Genomic DNA, 19572 nt, shown 5'->3' with positions numbered 1-19572 from the left:
TGAATGAGTCAGGATATGAATCCTTGATTCATATTCAGCGCGTGACATTCGCCCATGTTTTTGTGCCAATAACTTTAATTTAATAAGCCTATGTGTCAAGGGCCATTCGGATATGTTACAGCTACATCCTCCCACTCACTCATCCCAGGGAAAGCTCAGTTCTCTAGTTCATCCCTCCCTCCAGTGTCTACAGGGACTCTCTGCACTCATGTTCACTATGTGTATGCACCCTTCTCAGTAGGTCACCTAGATATCTACTTAGGTCACCTCAGATGTAATATCCCAAATGTAGCCTTCAAAACTATGAACATGGCCATCGAGGTCACCAGTGTCCTTGGAGATATTTCCTTTCAGTGAAGGAAAAATTCAAGAAACAAATATTCAGATTACCTGAATTTAAGGTTAAAAGTCAAAATTACTCAAATAATATATTGAAATAAGGCATCGCAAAAGAATGTGTGTTTTTTACTGTATTAACCATTACTAAAGAGTAAACAACAGAATGGAGAAAATAGATTTTTTTTAATCCCAGGTAAGAAAGAATATTGAAAAGGAATTGATGTTGGGCCTGCAGTTATCTAGGGTTTGTGCAACCATGAGGCCATGGCTTTACAAATAATTTCTCTTTTCTTATTAGTTTAACAAAGTCAGAAACTTGGCCAGTATTAGGAACAGTATGCTCCAAAATATCACAAAAGATGTGTATTCTTAAGCAAATGGGTATTTTTAAAAAAAATCAGAGTAAAGGAAGGAATTAAGTGACTGCATGGTGTATGGAACATCTGAAAAAAAGAGACACTGGTAAAACCAGCCATTTGCTAAAACCGGTACCAACTTTCTGAACACCAGATCACTGACTTTGCTGCAGGGTCTAAATAAATGTCTTTAGATATCATTTCTTGAGCATTTTTTTTAATTAGATTACACCAAAAGGCCAAAGTTCTTGACAAGAACTGAGTCGACCCTCTGCAATGACAACTTCATATAGTTTGTTACAAGTAGTCACAGCCATAGATGATGCAAGAACTATTGGATACACTGAGTTCTGCAGAACATGTGGTTTCTCAGAGCTTTCTCATTGCCTAGTTTTCCAAATTCAAATCCTCCATGTGCCCACCTTGTGATTCTCCATGCTGTCTGTGTGGATTGATTTGTTTCCCACCACACTTTTTTTTTTTTCCCTATAAGTTTTTCATCCATGCATTTTAAATTCCTCAAAACCATTCTCACTGTGGTCTTTAAGTATTTATTAATTTATATAGAGGGATTTCTTTCCCTCTAATTAATAGTCTTTGCAAAACTCGGGTTTCTATTTAAGAATGCATGACCACTATGTGCTGTCTTGACCTTACCTTTTCTCTCTTTAACCTGCACCACCAGTTTGGCTCTGGGCAGTGAACTCGCACTGAAAATGTACATATTCCTTCTCAGTCACAAAGAGGGTAGAGCATCTGGTCTGGTGACTTAAGGACTTCCACATGCAGCCTAAAAAATGGTACCTTTCCCTGCAAGAAATCTGCTCGAAGCTGGCATTACTAGACACGGAGTTTCAGCAGGAGTTGGGTTTAAAATGGTGAGTGATGAGACAGTGGTGTGTCTAGTTTCCAATAAAGAAGACTGTTCATGCATGTTATCACTTATATGTGTAGTTTACCCCATTCTTTCAAAAACTATGAAATTAATGTTTATTGAGAGTTTTACATTTGACTGATTTTATTTCTAAAACTTCTCTATGAGGTAGATATTACTATTCTCATTTTAAATTAAGAAAAACCAGGAACCAACCAGGTGAGTGACTTCTCAGGTAGCAAGGGGTAGAGAGAGAGCTAAAGCAGATATAGGGCTGACTGATGGCTACATAGGCTAAAAGGCAGAAGCATCAAATAGATAAAAAGTGACTTGCTAATAAATATGAGGATATGATTATGCTTCTATTTAATAGAACCATCGAACCATAAAGTGCAGCCAATTTCTTCCATTTCTTTTGTGTTGTCTTATTTTTCTGGGATAACAGAGTAATCGTACATGATTCTCCTGGTTATTATCCACTTGAGTGAATGGATGACTTCCAAGTGTTTCCCATGGCTTTCCACCTTTTAAACCCACAGAGTCAAACTTAAAGCATCTTCAAATGTTAACAATGGAAACCTATATGTATTAAGACTGCTAAGATTGCTTAATTCTCCAGAATGCAATTTCATATTCAGCACGAGTCCCAGGAAGCATAGCAAACACTCTGACCATCCTGGAGACTGAGTGTGAGACCTCAATGCCAAGCACTCCATTATGCAGAGGTAGGTCCTTCCCAAGTGCTCCATTTGATAAGGACAACAGTGGAGGATTTGCCAAATTAAATCTCTCCCACGTAAGGGAGGCTCTTCTTGCTGAGTTGAGAAAAATCTAAAGAGTACCATAAAAGCACATCCAAGTCCAGAGGGAAATAATAGCAAATAGCCTTCCTGATTGCAATAAAACATAAGGCTTGGCTAACCCTTCTTAACCAGGAATAGATGAGATTGCACAGCCCCTTCCACATATGTTTTTATCAGTACCTAACACAGCACCCTGGTCCTCATCACAGAAAACACAGGGAAGGTATTCTTCGAGATGTTCAGAAACGAGGTCACAGAATATATAGTAGAATTTCCAAATTTCTAACCAAGCATGACATCGGAATGCCTTTTATCTTTCTAGCTACCTTAACTATATGTCTGTAATAGTGGGCGATGCAGTGATTCAGATTTTCATTTTGGTGATCAGCGAGGTCACTGAGAGATTAAAAAATAAAACAAAAACAAAAAAGCAAATATTCCTGGCTCTCAACCTCCAGGATCCTAACTGGCGGAAAAGGTGGAGCCCTTAAATGTGGTTCTGAGGTCTCTTCTCTTTTAAACATCTATTTCTTCTTCGTTATAATCTTTCATTTGTTTCTTCTTTGCTCCTCAATATGTGTCCACCTGGCTCACTCCCTAAAATAACCAACTCTTTGATTCTTCCCTGTTGACTCAGCCACCATCATTCAGTTACTCTTTGTTCATTGGACCTGTTTTCTGGACTTCTGATTATTTTCACTGCTTTCTTTTGAATATTTTCAAATGTCCACCCCTTTAAAATATGATTATGTTAATCATACAGTGATTATGATGACAATGATGTTTTCAGAGACCACATTTACTGTTGTCAGATGAACAGCCCATGTATTTCAAATTATCTCTATTAAATTAAGTCACTCCAGGGAAATAATAAGAAACCATTTTTCCACTGACTCCATACTGTCCACTCTATAGTGCATTCATGATTACTATCATCTTTCCAGAAGTTGTCTCTTTCTCCTGATTTCTCCTCTGAGATAAGCTTTCACTAGAATATTGCACTGTCTTTGGAATGGTTTGTAGGTTGGAAGAAATATGATTTAGTGCATTTGAAAGTATAAAATATACTGTACCTCCCATGAGACTTATAAATCTGTTACGAATAATTTCTTTCAGTTTCCTTGTCAGAAAAGGATTAGTTCATCCCCAAAGAGTATGACTGTTCTAGGTCTATTGTTTCAGAACCAGAGATGCAATATTCAGCCCTGTGAAAGTGGTTATTCATTTATTGTGGAAATATAATCATTGACCACAGATTATTTCTACTAAGCCATGCCTATCACACATATTGGGTTCCATATTGTTAGTGAACTGGATCTGATTGTGGTGCTCTCACTTCTAAGTTTATTGTCTGCTGGTGGTGAGAGCTTAAGCATTTAGTCTCTAAGAAAATACTCTAGGTCACATACATGCATGTGGTTTTAGTTGGAAGACATTTCATTCCCCAACTGCATCTTTCTGGCTCAAATTTTCAGCCACCACAACACAAAAGGAAAAATTATATGTACTATTGTCTCTGGGGATCAACAAAATAGAACCAGGGAGGGTCTATGATCCAAAAAGAATCAGAGAGTGGTTCAGGTCCCAGAGTGGAGCAACACGCCATCACACAACTTAGACCCATGTTGCCAGCCTGGAGCACAATGCAGGCTCTCCACTTCTCCCACAAAACATAATTAGAAACGAAGTGATAAAATATAGTAAGTGGCCATGTGTTTGCATCTGCACTTAGAGCCAGTCAGCTCATTCTGTCCAAGCCTTGTGGCTCTGTTTCCAGGATATGTAAGCATGGCGGCCTACTCCAGGCTCACTGTTGATTAAAAATAATCTTATTCTTGACTTCACACTTTTTCTGTGCCTTAATTTTTAAGAATATATCATATACACATCAGTATTTCTCAAGATAACTTTCAAAACACTATTAGGTAAGTGTCCAGGTGCCCAACTTTCAGGACAGCAGCAGGTCAAAAAGGAGCTGACCACATCTGGTTTTCTAGGTCTGTCTCCTCACACCCTTGCCTGCAGGCAAAAAGGGGGATCTGCCTGCTCACAGTCAGCAGCATGGGTCCACAGCCTTGTGAAGAGTCATAGTCTCTGTTCACTTGGGCAAAATGGCAGACAGCCACCTGAGCAGCCTCCCAGCTGTGGAGAAGTGAGGCACCTGTCCTAGGCTGGAGGAGTGCTAAGTATGAGGCTTGGTAAAAGTTTTTGCCTGAAGAAGCATTGGCTTCCTTTACAGTGCTTTTCACTTTATGCATGTTAATTTGTTCAATAAATACTTATCAAGACTATTTGTGCCCTGGCTGGTGTTGCTCAGTTGGTTGATCATGATCTCATGCACCAAAAGGTCATTAGTTCAACACTCACTCAGGGCATATGGCTGGGTTGCTGGCTCGATCCCCAGTAGGGAGCTAGCAGAAGGCAGCTAGCTGATTGATGTTTCTCTCTCACATCAGTGTTTCTTTCTCTCCCTCTCCCTTCCTCTCTGTCTAAAATGAATAAAAATAAAATAAAATAAAATAAATACATTTGCAAGTCACCTTTCCAGTTATTAAGAATTAGTGGTGAAGTTGAAAGCTTTTCCATCAGTCCCTACTCTGGCTGGCCCATGGACTCCTAAGATGGGCTGTCCCAATATATTTCTGTGATTACATAATTTTATGAAATTTGCCAAGGTAAGAATTTAACTGATATTGGGGTCAATTCCACTCTGACTACTCTTTGTCTACCTTCCCCTCATAGCTGGGGATATTAAATGTAAATGACGATAAATATTTTAGGAATCTAGTAAGTGAAATTGGTTTAGGGATATATGTAACTTGTAATTGAAGCTGATATATATAATGAGTTTGCAATAATTGCCGGGGTTCTTGTTCCAGCATTAAAAGAGTTCAGCAATATGGAGAAAGGATGTCTGTAATTGAAGTAAGAATCCAGAGACAAAAGATAATTTTGAAAGGCATTGGGGGTCAGAGAAGCCTGGCTGAAGAAACCAGGTTCTCCTTGTCTAGGACCCCTTGTTTTTTATTAACACAAATAAAGGCAAGGTGGAGATATACACTTCAAAGGGAAGGGTTTCATCTACAGAGTCCATTGTCAGAATGGGGAATAGCCTTCAGCTGTTCAGGTGTTTGACCAGTAGGAGGCAATAACATGTAGATTAAGATGCCCTGAACTGTCTGGCAGCAAACAATCATCCTATTCAGGGTTGGAGAAATGCTTTTAGCCATTCCAACAGGCGATAACATATGTGACTTAGCCCTTGTTGAGTCCCCAAGTTCCAACAACCTTTTGATGAAACTCTTGCAATTATAATATGCTAGAACTGGCTTCTGGCAAATAATGTCCTTGTATATCTAAGTCACTACTAACTGTTGCTACTATTTGCTCATCAGAGACAAAGACCCAGGTTAGAGTTCCTGTAATATATAGAAATATGCCCTGTAGGTGTTGGCATCCACGCCTGTGGTAATGGAGGATAAAAGACATTAAAACATCTGGCTAGGGAGATGGTCTATGGGAATGTCTTTCAGTTCCCAGATGTGTACAACCAGAAGATTTCTGAATCAAAATGCATGTTCTTTCTTTCAGGAATATCCTCAGTGAAGTTCCACTGATAATTAGAAATAAATTCATAATATGTTTTTATGGAAATTCCATGGAATAGAATTTATCAGTATCCTTGTGTTTGTAGGGCACAAACACATATCAACTACAAATGGCGAGAGCATTGCCAAGTGAAGTTTTACATTTTTCATATGCAATAAGAAAAATAAATTTTTAAAAACCAAGATGAGGCAAAGATTAAATTATTTTTCTACTTTTTCTATAGAAAGTATACTATAAAATCACCACTATTTAAAGGAACAGAGGCTAAACACCTAAAAATTAAAAGAAAATCATAGACATGTAGCGATTCATTCACTCATTCATATGTATGTTTTCAATTAAATTATAATTTGCTGTGTTTTATTTGTTGTTAAAAACAAATATTCTTATTTTACTATATATTGTATTGCTAAAGCAAAATTCAAATAACAGATGAGCTGAGTGAGGAAGACAGGATCCCTATAGCCCCCTGCTTTTGTGCCAACTCCAGCACACTGTTCTATGCCAACCTCCTACTTCATTCACTCTGAGTTCAGGATGCTGAGGTTTAAATGATGTGTCCTCACCCCTTTTCTCTGTATATTCCTGCTCCTGGTTGCCTCCAATCCCTAATCTGAGTTCCAGGCCCCTCCCTGCTCAGGAGTGAAAAGAGGTATTTGCTAGCATCCAAGTACCCTGGTTGGGATTTCTTAGTCTCTTCTATGAGCAGCCTCTTGGATGTCTGTTCAATGTTTTGTCCTTGACTTGGCAGGATTCACTTATTGCTGTTCACTCTCTGCACCCTGATGGCCTCTTAGAGTTTGAATTTGGCAAGCTCATTGGCTCATGTCACTCTCTGAATCCAGGTTGCCCTGTGTCCCTCCACTTTGTCAGGACTCTTCCCTCCCACGAAGCTCAAGGACATCATGGTAACCCTGGGGTCATTTTAAAGCAATGTTTTCATGTACTCTGTTGGTTAAAATCCTAAAAATGACAATTGGAGCTTTTACTGAGCTAGTAGGATGGATTGAATAAGTGCTTTATGCCAAACAATGACTGTGATACTAAGATTGACTTTTTTTTTTATATCATGACCTGGTGCAATACTTATGCAGAAGAGTCATACCATCCCACAAGTTCGAAGTGTTAGTGACTGTGTTTATCCAGAAAAACTGACAATTGCTGAAAGGCTGAATTCACTTCGTTCAGTTTTCCACACTGCCTCACAAACTTGGCCTGTACTTCTGGGATCAGATCCCCAAACCTCGAGTTATTCTTCTTCTATGTACTCAGTTCTGCTCCAATCTTACATCCCCTCCCAGGACATTCATGCTTTCCCACAAGATCTGCTATTCCAGGCTCTTCAATTTCCTGTCTCTATAAATGTGGTCCCTTGTAATTCTACTATACAGACCTAAATTATTCCACCTGTTACAGCTAGAGTTTAATCTATCCCCCAGCCAAGGGGAACCACCCTTTCCTTCTAGGGATTCCCAATTCACATCAGCACGATAAACACAATCAATCCCCACTCAGCCCTTGGACATCATCTAATATTACATTTATGTCACCATGTTTACATGTGTGGATGTCACATCTGAGGTTTGCACTCCCACAGCAGTCTGAGCAAACCTCGTGGATGGATGTATAAATTTCTCTTTTTTACTGAAAAATGTAGTGGCTGGGCCTACACAAAGCAAGAGGATTTTTCTGGAATCAAGCATGATCCCAGTGAGAATTTAATCCTACCAAATATAGGAAGATATAGACCTCTATTTGACAATTTTTAAATAATGAGGAGGTAAAAAAAAAAAAAAAGGATTATGGACTCAGTGCTTCAGATGCATGCTAAGACAAACAGGCTTGCTCTGCCCACAGAACTGAACTGTATCAGGTTAGAAGATATTTAGGAGATTCTTTCTCTTCACTGAGGAGAAGAAGTCAGACTTGTCCAATAGATCTTGGTTGCATTAATTTCTACCTTTCACCATAGAATATGATGATGACTTGCCTTAAGTACTTTGCCAAAAACTAGATATAATAAAGAAGAGCATGATTTAGAGCACCTTTTTAAAATTTATTGCAATGAGCATATTGATGTCAATTCTTCATGTCACTAGTGAGAGAAATCAGGAGCTATGCAATGAGGAAAAACTAAAAACTGACCCTGAAGTCAATATTTATGGAGCCAATGTCAGTGAATTTTTTTAAAATCTTGGAAATGTAATAAAATTCATCCTATTGGATAGGAACATACTTCCTCTAAAAATAACTTGGTTACTAAGAGATACCTACATTTCAGTTTTAGCCATGCAATGGCAGATTCTAGACTCACATGGATCTGCCAGGTAGGTAACAAGCCAAGGAACATATCAGAACTTTGCGGTTTTACAGAGTGAACATGGCTCCAAATTCAAGCTGGACACAGACATGTGATCATAATTTAAGATTTTCTAAAACGACACTGAATTTCAATGATGGGTAAAATTTATACTTATTTTACAAATTGTATTCGGCAGATTCAATGGGCTGCACTGTACAAGATGGATTCATTTTAAAATGTAGATATTAAATTTTATTATGTTTTCCCCGGTGTTAGAAAGTTGGAAGCTTAAATTAAAAGCTTTAGTCTATAACATTATGATAAATGTGACAAATGATTACTAGAATTAGTGAGGTGATTACATTGTAAGGTATAAATGTCAAATCACCTTATTGTATACCTAGAACTAATATAACCAGTATATGATTGTATTTCAACTATACCTAAATAAAAATTTATTTAAAAGCTTTAATCTGATTTAAAAGTTTCCTTTTTTCTCTGATCAATTCCTGTGTATTGATTGCCTATGTGTAATGAGCATGGTGATAGGCCCAGAGGTTGGTTACGTGGCCACTTTATCTAGTCAGTAGCCAAGTTGTGATTAACTCCTCTCTCTCTCTCTCTCTCTCTCTCTCTCTCTCTCTCTCTCTCTCTCTCTCTCTCTCTCTCTCTCTCCTGCTCTTGCTCTCCCTCTCACTCTTTCTCACTCTCATTCCTCCACTCCATGGAATGACAATTTATATTTGTCATATATTGACTCTTTACAGTTTCTTTTCTTTATTAACATAGTTACTTCCTAACTGGACCTCTGTATCTAGAGCTTCCATCATTCCTCCCTCAAACACTCACATGTATACTCACATGAATATGTACCCACCCAAAATATGCACACTTAAATGCACACACACACACACACACACACACACACACACACAAACACCCCCACACACACATATACACTGTGTCTTATCACTTTAAAAGCCAATGGGATACCTCTAGAAGAAAATATAACATCAGGCCATAGAATGAGAGTCTGTTTGGATCCTGATGGTCCATCTCGGGGTTCGGGACAAAGGTTCATTTTTACTTTTCATGCAGAGATGAGAGCCTGCCTGTTGCTGTGATTTTACTTCCTAGCTCTCCCGTCTGACCTCCTCCATCCTACATCACAACATGCACACCCCACCCATGTCCTTCTGCATCTCCACCTCACAGTTTCTGCATCCATCCAGGTGAGGGCAGGTTGCAATGACAGAGGTGAGGCAGCAGTGGCTTATCCACTAACAGACTTACTGTCCTCCATGTACAGAGCACCAGTAACTCTTCTATAAGGTTAGTAGGCTTTTTACAGAGAACAAACCTGGTTCCAGTTCTCATTTTACTGGGAAACATCACTACTTCTTTATGCAGACACTACTCTGTTAGGCTTGATAAAAATTAGGGTTATATAACATCCCGGTTGTACCACAAAGAGAAACAGGAATCATCCGAGTATGTTTCGGTTTGTTGCTTTCTTCTTCTAGTTCGACTTTCAAGAAGAGAAAATGAGAGACCACCAGGTGAGCAGGGCATGGAGAAGTCATATGAATAAAAACTGAGAGAGGATGGTGACTGACCATCCATAAGAGGAACAACTGGCCTGGGAGCTGGATGGTTAGACACCAGCCATTGGGCTAGACACTAGAAAGGGGGGAGAACAGGGCAGTGTTGTGACAAGCAGACTTTGCTGTTTCTGCCAAGATGTCCCTATCCAAGGAATACCCTGTGCATCCCGCATGGTGGTGGGTTGACACCCTCATTGAGGGCGGCCAGCACATGCCTGTGCCTTACCTGGCAAAGGGAGCAGAGCCCCACCCAAACTGCCCCTGTGTGGAAGGAGAAGGTGGTGTCCTTGAACACCCTCAGGGCAGATGTGGTTGGAGAAGTGGACTTCCATCCACATTGGGTATCAGAGACCTGAGAGCTTTTCCACCTTGTGCTGGCTCAGCCCCAGGGCCCTCAGCAGCCTCACAGGAAAGTGCAGCCAGGCGGCTGGTGGAGAAGAACACAAAATGAGTTGCAAGGGCTATGCAAGTGGTGCCCTCCCTTCATTGACCACACTGCCGTCCCATGGCCACCAAGAGCTTCCAAGAAGCTGGGAAATGCAGTTGAGCTCTGTGCCCTGGCAAACACCCTGCCACAGAGAGAAGCTCCTTTTCTCCCTTTCTCATTTTGAACAGACACAACAAAACAAAACAAAACAAAACAAAACAAAACAAAACAAAACAAACAAAACAAAAAGATGGGAAATGAAGATGTTCATAGAAATGCATATAATGTAAGTAATTGAAAGGGGAAAAAAGACTGTTAAACTCTCTGAATGAAGACATCTGGGAAAAATTGTGTAACAAAGAAAGTTGCTACATTCAAGTTAGATTCAAATCAATAGATCTTTATTACGTAAAATTCATTTATATGAACAATTTTGCTGACCTACGTAAGCTATGCTCCACAAACAATCACATTTAATAAATATTTATTTGGCACCAAAAATAAACTATAACTCCTTGCAAGTGAGTGCTCATGGGTATGTGTGGGAGAAACGCATTTAAACATTATGGATTGGAATTACTTCTTATTGGAATAATTGTATCTTAACTTCTCCAGCATGCTGACTGATAGTTTCAGTGTTGTGCAATATAAAATGATAAATGGATTTTGCCCATTTCTTAACGACGCTTAAAATGATGCAGAAACCATGCAAGAGCAATGGAAAGAATTAAACATACTAGCCCAGACTTAGAGACACGTAAAACGTTCTGGCACCCTGTTCTTTCTTAGTAATTATGATGCTGCCTCTGTCCACATGGATGACTTGGGTGGCTCGAGGCCACCGAGCCATGTGGTTTGAGTTGTTTCCCACCAGGGGTGATGGATTAGAACAGGTCCAGCCACAATCTCCCACCCAGTCCCCCTTGTGACCAAAGGCATGTGTTTGTGAGAAAGCTGGATGTTTTCAGGAGTGAGACTGGTGACAAAGGAACAGAGAAAAAAAGAAATGTTCAGCACTTTTAATCTGCATCAAGTTTTAACCGGCTAAGCTACAGCTCCTCTTGCCTGTAACATTAGGAACCTCAGCATCATAAGCAATGTCCCAGGAGGCCCACTGCTGAAGCTCAGAGAGGCCAGAAAGCAGAGTTCTCAGGGAGATAAGATCACAGCGACCTGAGCAGGAAAAGATAGACTTCTCTGTAGCATCACCTTGAAACTTGCATTAAGTTTACATTAACCTTTCTTTTCCAAAGTTTATTCTGCTCTTATAATTTTCTCAGAACACTGCAGAAATACCAGAAGAGATCAAAATCTCCATTCAAATATATCCTATCCCAAACATTTCCATAAAATGAGAATGTGTCTTCCTCTTTAAACAAAAAACTGACTCCATAAAAATTCCCAACCAAGTTGGAACCTGCATAAACTGTATCTTTTTAAAAGTGATGTTGAGCGAAATTTAAAATATAGGTTGATGTTTTCTGAACATTTCAGAAGAATTCAAAGTTGCAGGGTTGAGGAAAGGGATAGTTACAAATACTGTAGAAACTATAAATACTGGAGGATTTTTAAAGTAAAATTTGATATGAAACTAAAGGAAGAAATCTTTCCTCCCCTTCTCATAGTGGAATGTTTTCAAAATAGTGAATTATTTTATGAAAATGCATTTCCAGTAAGAGCAATGGGAAAATGCCAAGCAAGGACCTGCCAAGTCATGAGATTCACAACAACAAACAAGGAGATCCGAGATTTATCATATATATAAAAGATAAGGAGAAAAGAAAACAGATTCCAAATGAGAAATATTCTCACATCAATTATAGGCTTTTAAAATTTAGAGGGCCTCCAAAACTGGTTTGGCTTAGTGGACTGAAAGGTCCTGGGTTCAATTCTGGTCAGAGGCATGTACATTGGTAGCAGGCACATCCCCAGTGAAGGATGTGCAGGAGGCAGCTGGTTGATGTTTCTCTCTCATCAATATTTCTCTCTATCCCTCTCTCTTCTTCTCTGTAAAAAATCAATAAAATATATATTTTAAACTAAAATAAAATAAAATTTAAAGGGCCACTTCTATTATGTGTCATAATATAATTTGAACTAATTTAACAAAAACATTAATTAACAATTAATTAATAATAATTAATTTTAACTGCCATTTGACCTACTGATTTCACCGCTAAGAATATATCCTACGAAACCTGAAATACCAATCAAATAGTATATATCACTCTTTTGTTCATAGCAGCACAATTTACAATACTAAGATCTGGAAACAGCCCAAATGCCCAACAGAGAAGTAAGTAGATAAAAAAGCTGTGGTACATTTATACTGTGGAATACTATGCAGCAGTAAAAAAAGAAGGGTCTCTACCCTTTGAGACAGGATAGAGGGACCTAAAGAGTATTATGCTAAGCAAAAATGACCAGTCAAAGAAAAACAAATATCACAAGGTCTCACTCATATGTGGAATCTAATAAACAAAATATGCTAATGAACTAAATAGATCCAGAGACATAGAAGCATGGGACTAACTGATAAATCTCAGATGGAAGGAAGGAGTGGGTGAGTGGGAAGAGATTATCCAAAGAACTTGCATATATACATAACCCGTGGTCACAGACAATAGTGTGATGAAGGCCTGGAGCAGGGAGTGGGTAAGGCCTAGAAGGGGGTCAATGGGAGAAAAATGGGGGCATCTATAATACTTTCAACAATAAAGATGAATTTTAAAAAATGAAAACAACAATAAAAGATGGGTTTTATTGATAAACCCACTTGTGATTTAAGGCTTATGAATACTTCATAGACATCTCACATAGTTAATTTTTAGTATAAATATTTATCTCATTCTTTATGCTCACAGGAGATTAATTGAGATTATAGTTACCACTTGATGGTGTCTCAGAATCTATTGTTCAGTGATTGCACAAAGAACTCTCCTTGAAGCCTGAGACCCCAACCTCAGAGAAAGAAACATTTAAGAAGATAACCCCAATGGTCCCACCTTTTGTCTTCTTATATTAGTCTCTTGCAGGCAAAAAGGCTTGTCTTAGCTGATTCACAGCAGAATGGCTTATACATTTTAAATATTTTTTTAAATAATAAAAGAAAAATATTTTGTGGCACATGACAATTATATGAAATTGACATTTCAGAGCCCATAAATAAAGTTTTATTATTAATATAAAACAGTCACACCCATCCATTAAAGGCTGCATTACTTGTAAAGTTGAGTAGCTGCAACAGAGCCCATATTACCTACAAAGCAGAAAATCTCATTATCTATCATCTTACAGAAAAAGTTTGCTGACCCCTGGCCTAGTGGTGGAGATAAAGGAGTAAAAGGTGAACTATTCACACTTTTAAGGAGTGCCTGGTCTCCATTGGAAGGCTAGGGCTGCTGAGAACTCAGTGAGGAGACCCAGTTAAAATGGAAAAGAGAACCAGATGCTATAATAGTCTGTCTTGTATTTGTGTTTCCAAGGCTGTTATAGCACATACCCTACCATGCATGCATCAAGGAAGGAGCTTCCTTCTTTATTTTTCCAACATTTGACACTGTTTCCAATAATAATGTCTAATTTTTAAACCATAATGTCAGAATGTGATAAATCCTAGAACTGAAAAGAAGGTTGAATATATAAGACACAGACGACATAGAATGTTCCCCATTTCAGCTGTGGGGCTGAAACTTCAGAGTGCCCAGTTAGAATCAGAAAATTCCCCAGGCAATGTATATTGACATCATTTAATGGAAAAAAGACACCTTTCCTTCATACAAGAGCAAATAGCCAAAATAAGGAAGCAATAAGGTACTAAATGCTAAATAAATATTAAAGATCACCAAAATGTTCCTGTAGAGCAGTGTTTCCCAAACTTCTCTCATGATGAGAATCACCTGGTGGAGTTATTAAAATACAGATTCCTAAATCCCAACTAAGAAGAGCTAAACTAGAATTTTTGGGAACATATAAGTAAAATTGTATACTTAACTTAGTGCTCTGTCTTAGAGGTTTACTAAGAATGTGAGAAGACACTACACTGAATGAATTTGCTGACAGTTATGATTGATGTGCCTGCTGCTCCTTGCTAGGGGATCTCACCTGCACCCCAGGAGAAGGCTGCCTGGGCTCCCCCCTCAGACAGCATGATAGGGAGCAGCATTGTTTCTTCATCAGACTTCACTTAGAATTTGAATTTGCACTTTGTTCTGCTTGGTTACTGGCATAAGGAAAAGAGGCTGCCCGCCTGCCTTCTTCCTGGCTCCAAAGCTGTTTATTTCTGAGTAATATCAATGGTGACCAGAAGGGAAGAACTCTCAAGTTCCCTCCTGCTGGCACTAGAGTCCAAAATCACCTTCAATCTGATGGCAAACAAGATTATGGCAACAGAAGAGAAAACACGCAGATTGGATAAGTTTTGTGCTGAAATCATTTTCTTTGCTGAATCAGAACAATCACATAAAATGGTGTGTGTGGCAGCCTCATCTCTAACTTTAGTGGATGGTAAGAAGTCTGTCCAATTCCACTCGAGTGCGGATGAAAAGTCATCTCTCAGAGGTTCTAAGAAATAAAGCTAGCCTGTGAGCAGATGGTCTCAAAGGGGCAAAATGGTAAAAGAGACTTAATGATGTGTGTACGGGTGAGGTAAGGAGGGGGGAAGGGTTGAGCCAGGAGATCCTCATGTGCTTTCATGCAGGGGCAGGAGGACAAGAGTGCTCCTCTGAGTCTATGGGAAGGTAAGGTCCTGAGATCAAAGAAAGGAGTCAGGTGTGAACCAGGTGGGAGAGATGAGCAAGGACCAAGGCTTGGTAACCACCTGCTCTTCACTCCTGGGCTCCAAGAAGGAGCTCTGGGCCAATGGCACTCTCCTTCTGCTCCAGAACATCCACCAGCACAAAGGAAGCTGGGAACACATCGCTGTCAGTGTCACTCGCCACCAAATGTGAGAGTGTCTTGGAGCTAGATAGTTCATTTAGATGCTGGCTTGATTTGAAACATGTGCAGACCAGGAATGCAACCAGCTTGTGTGTAACAGAAATGCCGGCCAAAAGATGACAGTCTTTATGATCCTGACACTTCTTTCTACCACAGCAATTAGTATTCAGTGGGGACCACGCACTCTCTGCTTGTCACTTCCAATATCATATTGTTACTTAATAATAAAGTTTCAGACTTAGCATGAAGTCACAATCTCATATTGTATAGTCGGTTACAGATGCTGAAGACTCTGGAGACACCGCTCTGCAGGGAGTCAGAATTATTGTTTGGCATTTTCTTCTCAGTAGGAGCCTGGTTTTCGGGATTTGTCATGGAGTGGGAGCTCTGGGCTTATTTGTTTCCCGTCGTCACTCTGACACTCCCGCCCTTGGTAAGAGCAGCCAACCCCACCAGCTGGATGCCCTGGGATCCACTCCTTCATGCCAGCAGACCAGCAGTTTCCCAGTGCATTTAAGGGGTCTCAGGACCCTTGGGTTTCCTGCTGTGTGGCTGTCTCCATAAAATTTCCCCACAAAAATGATGGCCTTTTACTAGGCACTGGGCCGGGATCTCAGGTCCAGCCAGGGGAAGGTTCACAGCGGCTGGGAGAGGCAGACTACCAGAGTATGCTGATCCAACAAACAGCTCCTCTTTTCTGGGGAGTTGTCCTAGAGTCTGGAAGGACATCCATATTACTAGCCTTCTCCTCCTGAAAAAAAAAAAAAAAAAGTGGGGACACTAGTGTCTACTTCTTCATCCAGGCACTGTGTCAAAGGGAAGGGAGGCTTGACAGGAGTTGAAGGACACATCTGAAGCAAGCTAACTTAAAAACAGTTGAATTCTCACTAGGATAGGGTGTAATGTGTTCTCTTAACTGATCCCTCTTGAGTCTGACTCAGATTTCTTTTTCTTTTTTTCTTCTTCTTTTAATGCACAAGTGAGCACAAACACAAGTGTCATCAAATTCTCCAAATCCCAACATTACATCTTGTCTGTGTCTTTGTAATACATCAAGGCAGGGGCAATTCCAAATTAAAACTAATTAACATCTGTGGTTTTATTAGCATCATATTAGTTTCTTTAGCTCAATAACAACCAGAAAGTGCCAAAGCACAGATAGCACTGAAGTCACTGAATCTGTGCCTTCCAACCTACCAGAGCACGTGGAGATGTGGGGTGACATGAGACAGATATCAGCTCTCTGCCTGCTGCAGCTAGGCAGCAAGAAAGGCAAGTAATTAAGGATAGTGAGTGTGATATAACATGTTTTCAATCAAATTATTGAAATGGAATCCTTTACAATTTTCACATGTAAACTTAATTATTGAGTTAACTTTTTATAATAATATAGAACTGGCTTTGCTATGAAAAATATCACAACTCCATGTAAATACATGCAAATGTATATGCATATCAATAACCAGAGGAAACATAGTAGCCTAAATGCTCACATTAGAAATAAAAGCAGGGTCTCAAAATGATATTGGTACACCGTGTTCACTGTAGCACTGTTACAATAGCCAAAAGGACAAGCAGATCAAGTGATCATCAATAACTGAAAGGATAAGCCAAATGTAGCATACCCATACAATAGAATATTATTGAGCCTTACAAAAATTCTGACACAGGCTACAACATAGATGAACCTTGAGAACATTATGATCAGTGAAATGTTATGAAGAACTTTATGTTGGTAAATTCAATAACTTACATGAAATGGACAAATCCCCTAATAGAAAAAACCAAAACACACTCAAGAAGAAAGGTAACCTGACCCAGCACCATGTCTTTTAAAACAATTAAATTTGTAGTTACAAACCTTCACTCCAAGAATTATCAGGAAAATATGGCTTTACTCGTGGAATTCTATCTTAAGAATGTGTTAAACCTATACCATCCTTATGATGTAGCCCCTACACTTTTAGGCATTTACTTAAAAGAAAAAAAGTGATGCTCAAATAAACTCCTATACACAGATGTTCATGGCTATTTTAATCTATAATAGTCAAACAGTGGAAACACCATCAATAGATTAGTAGATAAACAAGTGTTGTACATCCATGCCATGTGATATTACTCAGCAATAGGAAAGAATAAATTATTAATACATGCCCTAATATTAAATATGTATGCTAAGTGAAACTAACAAAAAATAATTTCTAACAAATTGTTTTATTTTTATAAAAATCTAGAGGAAACAAACTAATCTATTGTTCTAAAAAGATTAGCAGTTTTCTAGGGTGGGAGAAGAAAGCTGTGAAAAATTAGTAAATGTCATATTTTTCCACTAACTACCCACCTTCAAAAGAGAAATCAAAGCATTCCTCCATGATAAAGAAGTGCAACAAAGGAGGATATTTTATTTATATATGCAAAATTTCAAATTATCCTTAGTCTCTTGAAAGCCACGGTGCCAATTCAAATTCTCAATATTTAAAAATGGCAATAATTGTTCCTGATAAGGAGATGAACTAAGCATAAGCTTAATTACATGCATCCTAAGATAGGAAAGTATCATGAGTTCCAAAGTGATTACTTTGTGGTTGTGCAGAGTCATGGCTTGACTCCAATCAGTAGATTGTGGCCAAAGTGATGGAATGTCATACTATTCAATATGATGATATTCATTATGTAAGAAGCCCTCTTTGCAGACTACAGTGTGAGATCCCTAGCCTAGAAGGAGAAGCTGTCATGACCTAAAGACCTATAAGTACCTATGAGTCCAAGGGCCATTGAGGGGGTCTCTGGTGCTCAGAGAAGCTTGTGGCTGACATCCAATAAAGACAATGGGAGTTTCCGGTCTACAGCTGCAAGGAACTGAATTTTGGTAACAACTACTTGAATTGAAAGAGGACCTTAAGAAGCTGGACCTGTATAAAGACTTCTCCAGGGAGTGGACAAATGGCAGTGTGTGACCCTTAGCTCAATGTTCCTCTAGAGCAGTGGTTCTCAACCTTTCTAATGCTGCGACCTTTTAATACAGTTCCTCATGTTGTGATGACCCCCAACCATAAAATTATTCCAGTTGCAGTAATTTTGCTACTGTTATGAATCATAATGTAAATATCTGTGTTTTTCGATGGTCTTAGGCAACCCTGTTAGCAATTCTCAACCTGTGAGTCACTATCCACAGGTTGAAATCTGCTGCCCAAGACCATCAGAAAACACAGATATTTACATGATGATTTATAACAGTAGCAAAATTACTGCAACTGGAATCATTTTATGGTTGGGGATCATCACAACATGAGGAACTGTATTAAAGGGTCGGGGCATTAGAAAGGTTGAGAACCACTGCTCTAGAGAGTATAAAACACTGAATTCAATGATGGTGAGAAGAGGGGTCACTTTGCAGAAAGATGTTAGAGTGACATGGCATTTTTCCTCCACAGGCTCCCCCGCCCCCCCATGTTGAATTTTCACCCATACCCGACACTCTGCAGAAAATATAAAGATTAAGTCCTCAAGAGCATCTAGCCTAAGGAGAGAAGGTTGTACATAAATCATGATAAATTCAGGTAGAAATACAAGAGCACCATAAATAAGCAAATGTTATGGTGCCTGAGAAGACGGGAACCCACTTTCAGGAGGGGATACCTCAGGAGGCTTGGCAGAGGAGACACCCATGTGGAATGTATTCATAGGGCAGGTAGAAAAGGCTCAGAGAGTGAAGGCATTTCTGAAATCTGGATAGAAGTGATAGAAGTCACTGAGGTCAGAGAATGATCATAGTTCATCCAATAATATCTATGGGTGGGATGGCAGGAGTGGAGATTGAATACCAAGTGGAGGCAGGAGTTCATAGCCTGAACCTCCAGGCTTGAGGAACAGTGAGTTAACTTTGTGGTCAGCAAAGAGGCTTCCAAAATCACTGCATGGTAATGTGGCATAGCGAGAACCACCCTCAGGACACCATGGCTCTGCAGCATTGGAGAGGATGTTAGAAGAGTGAGAGACAAAACACAGAAAAAGAAAGGAGAAGGCGAGCTGACACCTGTCCCAGTGTTCTTCATCCCTGATGACTCTAGGCTTCCAGGTTGTTAACAACAGCAGCAGGTGGAAATGGGAAATTAAAGCTCCAAAGAGAAGTCACAATTGTAGCCACAGATTTATGAGGCATCCCCACAGAACAGACAAATGAAACCACTCCTTAAGTCAGGCATTCAGAGTGATATGAGATCAGCTCACTACACAGGGCACCACAGATAAAGGTTTTCAGACCCCTCTTTCAAAAAGTGGGGAGACGAGAGTCTGAAGTGTTGGGGAGCAGTGTGTACT

This window comes from Pipistrellus kuhlii, unplaced genomic scaffold (genome assembly GCF_014108245.1).
Source record: "Pipistrellus kuhlii isolate mPipKuh1 unplaced genomic scaffold, mPipKuh1.p scaffold_m20_p_4, whole genome shotgun sequence".
Classification (NCBI taxonomy): Eukaryota; Metazoa; Chordata; class Mammalia; order Chiroptera; family Vespertilionidae; genus Pipistrellus; species Pipistrellus kuhlii.
This window is presented reverse-complemented; position numbering follows the sequence as displayed.